Source organism: Alosa pseudoharengus, unplaced genomic scaffold, assembly GCF_046254945.1.
Source record: "Alosa pseudoharengus isolate Yale_2024_CS ecotype anadromous, Long Island Sound unplaced genomic scaffold, YU_APseudo_1.1 YU_APseudo_1.1_scf_5, whole genome shotgun sequence".
NCBI classification, from domain to species: domain Eukaryota; kingdom Metazoa; phylum Chordata; class Actinopteri; order Clupeiformes; family Clupeidae; genus Alosa; species Alosa pseudoharengus.
Window position 1 is genome coordinate 17,856,461 of NW_027468837.1, and position 10,000 is coordinate 17,866,460.

The window sequence follows — 10,000 nt, forward strand, 5'->3', positions numbered from 1 at the left end:
TAACACGCATCCTTGTCTGAAGCCGTGCATAGAGCAGAGACCTGGGGAAGGGTTTAGTTTTCGTGCACCTTCAGGTGAATTGGACTACATTACCCATGATGCATTATTCAGGAGCTGTTTGAGGTGAACTCCTAAATCGATCAGGCTCCGGTAAAAGGCCTGTCCTGGACCGGGGCTCTCTCTCAAGTTAAATTATAAACATTCTCCTGCTGAATGGGGTGAAAATGAAGACAGGGGCATATTTTCCACCAGAATGTTGTCCAACACCCCTGTGATCACAAATTATTAGCAGACCAGAAGTGGAGGGGTGTGTGTGTGTGAGAGTATGAGTGCGTGTGTGCGTGTGTGTGTGTGTGTGTGAGAGAGCTTGCCAGGGCACACATTGTGGCCCTGTTATGCAATTTTCGTTGCCCATGGTAGGTCATAAATAAGTGGGGGAGAATGAGATGGAGGTTGAAGAAGGGGAGAGGGAAAGCAAGAGTGAGAGACCATACAAGAGAGAGAGAGTGTGTGTGTGTGTGTGTGCGTGTGTGTGTGTGTGTGCGTGCACATGTGTGTGTGTGGTTGTGTGTGTCCGTGTGTCCGTGCTTGTGTCAGTGTGCAGGCCTTGATGCACTCTCTTTTTTTCTGTGTTCTCGCACACTCCCTCCCTCTCTGTCAGTGTGTGGGCGTTAGGGGAGAGATGGCAGCACTGCGGTAAAGGCCTTTACTGGCACCACACACTGGATACACACACACACACACACACACACACATACTCACGGTATGTACCTTAAACACACCCATGTGCTGCTTGTCCTATATAACATGTAGACACATGAGCTCCTGTATTGAATATCTTTTCCTTTCTCTATCTACCCCTCTCTGACTTCCCTGAATAGTTATGATTTACAGACATGCTCTCTCTCACTCTCTCTCACACACACACACACACACACACACACACACACACACACACACACACATACACACACACACACACACACACATATCCGCAAACACATCCACACTCACATCCACACACCGATTCATTAAACAAATTTACACGTACATATGCAACCACCGGTTTCCTATGACAGACCATTTGATGTGCACGTGTATGTGCATACATGTGCGCCCATGAGCTTGTTGCTGGTAAACATGCCTTTGGACTGTTCTGTGCCCTGAGGGGAAAGAGGGGTTGGGGGAGAGAGAAAACAATGAAGGGTCAGTACTGCTGTCTCACCATATGTAAAGACCTGCAGCTCACAGCAGGGTGAACTGTGTGTGTTTGTGTTTGTGTGTGTGTGTGTGTGTTTGAGAGAGAACTCCAGCAGCTCAGGGATTTCCAGAGCCTGTGTCAGGTGCCTACTGCAGCACTGTGGGAAAAGATAGAGGAATGAGCTGATGAAGGAGAAAGACTGTGATAAGTGTGTGTGTGTGTGTGTGTGTGTGTGTGTGTGTGTGTGTGTGTGTGTGTGTGTGTGTGTGTGTGTTTTATGTTGAATAGGAAAGTCTGTAGGCTATATATCGTTTTTGTGGATTATCTCTTTGAGCAAAAGGGAAAATATTTATGTTTATGAATGAGTGAATGAAAGCGAAAGAGAGAGTGTATGTCCTTTTTGAGGACAGCATAGACATATCTAGGTCAGTATTTTTCTCCCAGTTTCAACATCTGGCATGTTCTTTCAGCTCAGTGCAGTGGGAGAGTACAAGTCCAGAGACATCCAGCTTCCCAACTCCAACTTCTCTTCTCTTCACAGCACAGACCTCAACGTCTCTCAGGCCACTAATTGATTATTTCTCTGCGTTTCATCTCGGAGCTTCAGTTGTGGCTGTGTCCAGGGTAAAATATACATTATGTTTTAATAATATAATAGTGCAAATATATATTATGTTTTAATAATAAATTGTTTGACACATACACATTAGACACATAGGCTAGATGTTCATAGATGGAGACACATCGATGAGACACATAGATGTTCAACAGGGTACCTAAGTTTTAGGCGTAGGAAAGCTGCGGTGATGTGTGATGGCCCAGTATTTGCACTTGTCCATTTGAGTCACATTCCTCCCAGAGTGTTTTCTCTGATGGTCTGAAAATAGCACAGCGGTGCGACGTGCCGAGGCCAATCCACATAGCCTCTGATTGAGCAAACAGCACATCCAGTTCTGTGTGTGTGTGTGTGTGTGTGTGTGTGTGTGTGTGTGTGTGTGTGTGTGTATGTGTATGTGTGTGTGTGTGTGTGTGTGTGTGTGTGTGTGTGTGTGTGTGTGTGTGTGTGTGTGTGTGTGTGTGTGTGTGTGTGTGTGTGGTCAACTAGTCTGGGAACAGTGGATATCGTGAAGGAGCTGATGTGGGAAAATCTTGGTCAGTGTGTGTGAGGTTAACCACTCTCTTACAGACTGAAAACCCCACCAGCTGTCCTGATATAGCCATGGCCATAGAAAGAGAATGAGAGTAATGTTTTTTTCTCTTTTTATTATTGTTTACATATCTTATGTGTTTTCTAGCTTTGGCAAAAAAAACTTGCTGCAAGGAGGGTGAGAGAAAGGAAGAGTGTGTGTGTGTGTGTGTGTCTGTGTGTGTGTGTAGAAGTGCATCCCAGATTCGGCTGAGGTCACCAAACAGGCCTGCTATTGTCGGTAATCCGCCATCCACCTATAATTAACCGTGTGTGTGTATGTGTGTGTGTCTGCGTCTGGAGTGCCTGTCCCCAGTCTGGCTGGTCAACATGTGTGCGTAGGAGAGAGCCCGTCTCAGTGTGACGCAGACTCCTCGCTGTCCCGCTCGCTACTCTACACCCTAACCTTACCCCACCCCTCCCTCATGTGCATGTTTATTTGGGTGCGTTCACGTCCGGACAGGCATGATGAAGTGGTAACGGAGTGTGCGGTGAGAGAACGAGAGAGAGATAGAGATAGAGAGAGAGAGAGAGAGAGAGAGAGGAGAATAAAAAGAAAAGATGAAAGACCAGATGAGAGATGAACTTGAAGAGCTGAGCTGACACAGAGAAGATGGGGCTGGGGCTGATGGGATCGCCTGAGTGGTCTGCGGTCTGTCTGTGTGTTTGTGACCTGTGTGTGTGTGTGTGTGTGTCTGTGTCTGTGTCTGTGTCTGTCTCTGTTAAACTCCTTGTGTGGGAGGTATGTTTGGGATGTGTGTTCATCATGCTGCAAGTGAAATTTACTTTGTCTCAGCTGTGGACTTTGTAGACTAGTAGACTTTTGTGTGTGTGTGTGTGTGTGTGTGTGTACTGTATGTGTGTGTGTACCTGTTGCGGAATTCTCCTTGTGTTGTAACGGTGTGTGTGTGTGTGTTTTAAGTCTTGGCGTCTGTAATTAAGCTACTTCTGTTTGGTCTCATCCATCCATCAACCTTCCCCATCAGGCGAGGCAGACGTGGGCCTCCTCTCCTCCCCCGTCTCTGTGAGTTTCCCCTCTCTTCTCTCTCTCTCATGCACTCTCTTTTCTTATCTCTCCATCACAGTCTGTCTCTCTTCCCTTCTTCCTTTTCTCTCTTTTCTACTCTCTGTCTCTTCCCTCTCCAACTTCCTCCCTTTCTAGGGGAGACATTATGCCACCGCTGTGTGGTTCGGTGTAAACAACTGAAGGTGGCATGACGCCATCTTCTTGCCATGATTATGGATCTCCTCTAAAAACTCTAAAAAGTGGCTTTTCTCTCTATTCCCCCCCAAACACCTTTCAATCCCTTTTGCCTTCTTTTTCAGTCTTATACACATCATCTCTCTCTCTCTTTTTCCATGCCCTTCACTTCCTCTCTTTCTCTGTGTAGCTCTCCGTGTTCCCAGGCTCGCTCTCCTCTGTCTTTGTCAGCGTCTGTGTCTGTCCTCTGTGTGTGTGTCAGTGGGGGGTGGGGGGTGGGGGTTGAGCTGGACTGGGCTTGTCTGTGGTTTCCATCTCAATGGCTGTCACATGAGGTGGAGGAAGGAAGAAGGACTTTCCTCATTTTACAGATATTCTCCTGGCTTGGTCACACATGCACACACACACATACACACAAACACACACACATACACACACACATACACATACACACACACACACACACACACACACACACATTTGCACTGACAAACAAATGCACAGTCTTCGTGAGTTAACACAGTGATATTAAGCTATTAAGTACACATTTGCAATACTATTTGCAGAAATTTGTTTAAACTCACACTCGTATGCAAATATTGACCATTCCACACACACACACACACACAACACACACTCTGACACAGAAACAAATGCAAATACTGTAGTAAGTGCCAGTTTAATATTTAAAAAACTAGCTTGAAATAGATTTGCAATAGTAATGTAGTTACGCAACAAATTAACAGACACAGAAAGGCACACACACACACACACACACACACACACACAGAGCTGCTTGTCAGTATTGCTGGGATCAATAGTGTTTCAGTTCAGTGCTGATCAAGTGTTTTGCTACAAATTGACTGAATGTGCGGACAGTCCTCACACGTCCTCCTCACTCCACATCCTATTTACACTGTACACATGTAAGCAAATGCCATCCAGGCTTCTGCATGGAGCCATATCCTCATGGGAGCGCAATAGGAGGCGTCGGTGAGGAAAGAGAGAGTGGGAAGAGAGAAAAAGAGAGGGAGTAAGCGAGGTAGAGGGAGAGGACGGAGGGAAGAGTGGAGGGGAGGGGGAGTGGGAGGAGCAGAGCGTGCGATTAATGAGGGACAAACCAACCCTCCCCTCAGCGAGGCCCCGGCCCCAGCCAGAGCTCCGCGAGTGGTGCAGCCCGTCCCCCCGCCCCTACGCGCCACGTGGTACGCTCCAGCCCGGCGTCGGAGGTATTTAAATCCGGGGGCCTTCAAGCACGGCTGCTTGTGTACAGAAAAACGAGCCCATTCAGGAAGTGGCTGGCAGAAACAGAGAGTGAGAGGCAGAGGGGGAAAATCCAAGCAAAAGAGAACAGGCTGTGAAGGGAAAAAAAGGAGAGCGAAGAAGAGAGGGATACTGAGTGCAGAGAGAGGAGGTCTGGGAAGCAAAGCAGCTGCGGAGGAACTGCAGAGAGCCGGAGAGAGAGAAGAGAGAGAACACAGAGAACTCTGCTGGTCTGCGGGGGGAAAGAGAGAGAGAAACAGACCGCACAGAGCAGGATCAGGGAGAAGAGGAGATAGAGAGAATAGAGAGGGAGGGAGAGAGAGAGAGCGGAGAGAGCGATCGAACAACGGGGGAGGGAGCAGCAGCCGTCCCGGGCCCGGTGGCATGTCCCAGCGTCCCTGCGGAGACTGCATCACCGTGACAACAGCGCAGTTGGAGACGAGGTACTGTCATTGGTTAGGGATTTGGGGGGGTTTGGCAGAGAGGATGTATGCTGCACCAGGTGATATCCCTCCTGTGTTTTTGTAACACGTGTGTTGGTGTGTGTGTCTGTGTGAGTGGGCATGTTTGTGTGTGTAATTATGGGTATATTAACTTCTACCAGCTGTCCTGCGCAATCTGTATGTTATTCACACACACACGCACACACACACACACACACACACACACACACACACACTGAGCTGATCAATAGCTCCAGGACTGAATGACTGGGATTGCTGACAGAGCAAGACTGAATGTTGGAAGGAAGCAGAGGAAGAGAACGAGAGAGAAAGAGAGAGAGAGGGAGGGATAGAGGGGGAGGAAAGCAGAGTGGTAGAAAGCTAAAGGAGGGAGAGAGGAGGCTGAGGGAGAGCAGGCTAAAAGACAGCTATGGTGTCGTCATGGTGAGGAAAGAGTCCTGCGTCACTCCCCCAGCAGTGGGACAGAGGGTCGGGGCCACACCTGTGTGTGCGTGTGTGGAAGTGGGTGTGTATGTGTGTGCGTGTGTGGAAGTGGGTGTGTGTGGGTGTATATGTGTGTGCGTGGAAGGGTGTGTGTGTGTGGAAATGGGTGTTTTTGTGGCACTGCATCAGGACTGACAGAACTTTTTGTTCTTGTATGTGTCTGTGTGTGCGTGTATGTGTGTGTGTATATAAATCTCTGATGTTCTATAGAATCTCGAAGATAGTACATCTATAACCAGTACAATGTCAGGAACTAGAAAACTAGGAAATCCATCATGTAATGCTAAGAGTTTTATACTTTCTACACGATTGCTGTTTACACGTTTCTTTGAGCCACTCTTGACATAGAAGACAAGGATGCTGTCATAAACCTCAGCTCACCCTGGCTTCTCTCAGCAGCTTATAGAGTGAGTAACAATACCCCCATTCATCAACAGAATCATATTTTAAAGACAGACAAAACACAGCTATGTCCACTTATTGTTCACGGATGACTGAGTTAGCGTCTGGATAGCTGACCATCATGTGAAATCCAAGTGGCATGTAGACATGGTAGTGGACATACACTCTCATACGTCTCTCATGCGCGCACACACACACACACACACACACACATGCACACACACACACACACACACACTACACACAATTAGATATATTCTCTCTGTCATGCACAAACAAGCATATAAATAGACAGACAGATACATACACACAGACACAGTATGTCTCCACACACACACACAGACCCACACACACACACAGACCCACACACACACACACAGACGCACACAGACACACACACAGACCTACAGTCACACACACAGACGCACACAGACACACACACACACACACGCACGCACAGACACACACACACACACACACACACACACACACACAAATGTTCTCTAGCCACGCTGCTGGTGTGCACCAGCCTGAGACGGTTGCTGTCTCAGTGTAGGACTGCAGCAGCTGTTAAAACTGGCAGGACACTCCTCTGTGGACCACACTCCTCTCCCTCTTCCTCAACCTCCTCTTCCTCTCCTCCTCCCTTTTCCTCCTCTTACTCCTTCTCTTCCTCCTGCTGTTATTGACAGTTTCCCCAGCACAGCAGGGTTATAGGGCTTTTGAGGCATGCAGGTGGCAGATCATTTCTCTGGTCTGTCTTATCAGAATGATCACACATGTGTGTGCACATGTTTCTATATATGTGTGTGTGTGTGTGTGTGTATCTAGAAGGCACACACATATAGTGTGTATAAAAATATATCTCTTGGGGCGCTGTGGCGCAGCAGGCTACAGCGCCCGCACCATGAACGGGCCTGAGCACCCACGGGAACCCAGGTTTGAGTCTGACTCTCTCTCCTGCGGTCATGTCCCGATCCCACCCCATCTCTCTCTCCTGCGGTCATGTCCAGATCCCACCCCATCTCTCTCTCCTGCGGTCATGTCCCGATCCCACCCCATCTCTCTCTCTCTCCCACTCGCTTCCTGTCTGTCTTCACTGTCCTGTCCAAATAAAGGCAAAAGCCCAATATATATATATATATATATATATATATATATAAAATAATATATCTGTATAATAATGAAATTATGAAAGTAATGAAATGGACAGCATTGCTATTTAGTTGCTAGCTACTGAATTTTATTGATAAACTAGAAGCTTATTGTATCAGGAAGTATTAAAAAAAAGAATAAGCATTGTTAATCAAACTTCTGCTCATCTGTCCAGAAGGCATTTGTTGTGTGACAGTAGTCCGTCTCTGCAGCCTTCTCATGCAGTATTTATGTTAAATAGAAGCTGTCTTATTTTCACAAAGATTTTTTTAAAAATTGCACTCTGCTGCCTTGGCATGCACATCAGTCATAGTTCCTATGCACAGGGAAAAGACCCTACCCCAAAGTAGGAGCTCAAATAGTTATAAGAACTGTGGTCAGAGGAACTCTTTAATCACCAGTATCATGCTGTCCAAATGCATGAAAAAGGCGCTCTAGGAACATTACTTAACGTTAATTAACATTACTTTGTTACTTTGTCTGCTTTCACTTTGACATCAAATTTTTGGCAAAAAAGGCAAATTATATTGACCATGATTATAAAGACAATAAAAGATGAAAATATCAGTCAAAGGAACTCTTTAATCCCCAGTTTCTGTCTAAATGTTCTACAGTAGGAACTGCAAAAAGTCCCTACAGTGGACTTCAGCCACTTCAACCTCCTTCAACCACTCTGAAGGAGTTAATTAAAAGCTTCAGCAGCAGAGTTGGGAGTGACTGCATGCAGTAAAATATATGGAAATTTTGGAGGACAATCTGATTCAGTCTGCAAGAGAACTACAACTTTTCCAGCAAGACAATGACCCAAAGCATATAGCAAGAGCTGTACAGACATGGTTTAAAGACAACACGGAGAATGTTCTTGAGTGCCCAAGATATCAATCCAATAGAGAAATTATGGCTGGAGTGAAAAGGGTTCAATTCTGACAGAGTTTGAGCAGTTTTGCAAAGAAGAATGGAGTAAAATTGCAGTATCCAGGCATGTAAGCCTAATTGTGACCTATCCACACAGACTCTATGCTGTGAATGCATTGATTAATTAATTAACATTACCTTGTAGAAATCTGTTTTCACATTATATTGACCATGATTCCATTTCTAAAAGCAATAAAAGGGGGACATATCCAAGGGGGTGAATACTTTTTTATAGGCTCTGTAGATGTTATGTGGACAAATGCTTGTCAGAGGTGGCAGATGTCCTGACTGAGTAAAGCAAGTGCTCCTTGTTAGCGCCGTCATTTTAATTCACACCCGTGTGAGGTGATTCACTTAAGCTCAGTCCCACAGGAGCACTTATCATCCTGCTGCTGCTAGTGTTGTTTAAGAGTAAGACTGTTCAGTGTTGTGCTCAGTACTGCGCTACGAGAGAGAGAGAGAGAGAGAGAGAGAGAGAATAAGGAAGAGGAGTCGAGGTGATGTATGGATATTTCTTTGTCTCAGCTTCCTCATTTACAGCTGGGAGAAAAATGAGAGGCATTGGTTTATTTCTGGCTGTGGTTGTTATGGGATATGTAATAAGTACTCGTCCTTGTCATACACTCATGGAATTGTTATTGGGTGTGAAGGTCGCGCGCTGTCGTTTTTATTTCTCATACTCACACTTGTGTAAAAATCTGCGTGTGTGTGTGTCACACTCTCTCTCACCAGCTCTCTGCCCACTGTCCCCCAACCCGCATCTTTAGTGCATGTACTGTAGGTCACTCCTCGAAGCTGATGTCATCTGTCAATCACACAGACAGCTGATAAGATCATCACAGTGCAGCAACCTCCGAGAGACGAAGAGGTCACGAGGGTCAGGTTTACAGTTACAGTACCCTCTGACCCTAGAGGACATCTGAACTATTCTACAGTTTCCCTTGCAGGGTGTGATGTGTAGGAATATATGATCTTCATCGCTCTAGTAGATCCTTCCGTTGTATGGTCGTCTGGAAGGGCTGTCAACGGCTGTGTTTAGTCTTTTATTGGACATTCTACTACCATGGTGTTTTAGGAAGATTATTAGTGTGTGTACACATTATATGTGCTAACTTTATGCACTGCCTTAAGACTATTATCTCATTTCCAGCAGGAAAACAACTTGGCATGCTAGTGTAAGTGTGTAGATGTTCTTTTTCTGTGTGTGAGTGTGTGTGTCTCTCCACCCCAATTCACTTTTCTCTACTGAGCTATATGTACTACAACGAATAGGCGTTCCTCATATCAATGGCAAAACAAACAACATCATCTGATTTAGATTAATGCACACACACACATGTGCGCACACACACACACACACACACACACATGCTCACGCACACACACACAGGGACAAACATGGACACACTTTACACTAGCATGCCAAGTTGTTTTCCTGCTGGAAATCTGGAAATGAGATAATGGTCTTAAAGCAGTGCATCACCCAAAACAAGAGGCTCTTCTTCCACGGTCTCTGCATTTTTTCTGTGAGCCTCTTTCTAGAAGCTTCTCTGCCTCGCTCTAGCCTGGCTCTATATGCAGGGAGGTAAACTCACAACAGAGACCACACCTGACCTCATCGGCCTGGCGACCGTTAACCTTTGGCAACCCGAGTCGTGATATGTTAGACTCTGCGAGACACGCATCTTGGCCTTACCACAAACCCAAACCTCTCTGTTTCAGTGATTTCC

General features: G+C 46.1%; 1 protein-coding gene across 3 annotated transcripts in view; it reads left to right on the forward strand.

The window, feature by feature from the left end:
- ampd2a (adenosine monophosphate deaminase 2a) overlaps positions 1–10,000 on the forward strand; it is a 54,097-nt gene that overhangs the window by 15,132 nt on the left and 28,965 nt on the right. Inside the window, exon 1 of one of the 3 annotated variants that reach the window (XM_076269131.1) lies at positions 4,807–5,294. The exons of the other annotated variants lie outside the window; for them this stretch is intronic. The gene's annotated coding sequence lies outside the window, so the exon portion shown is untranslated. Of the gene's footprint in view, positions 1–4,806; positions 5,295–10,000 lie in introns of those variants that run through there. 3 annotated transcript variants of the gene reach the window in all.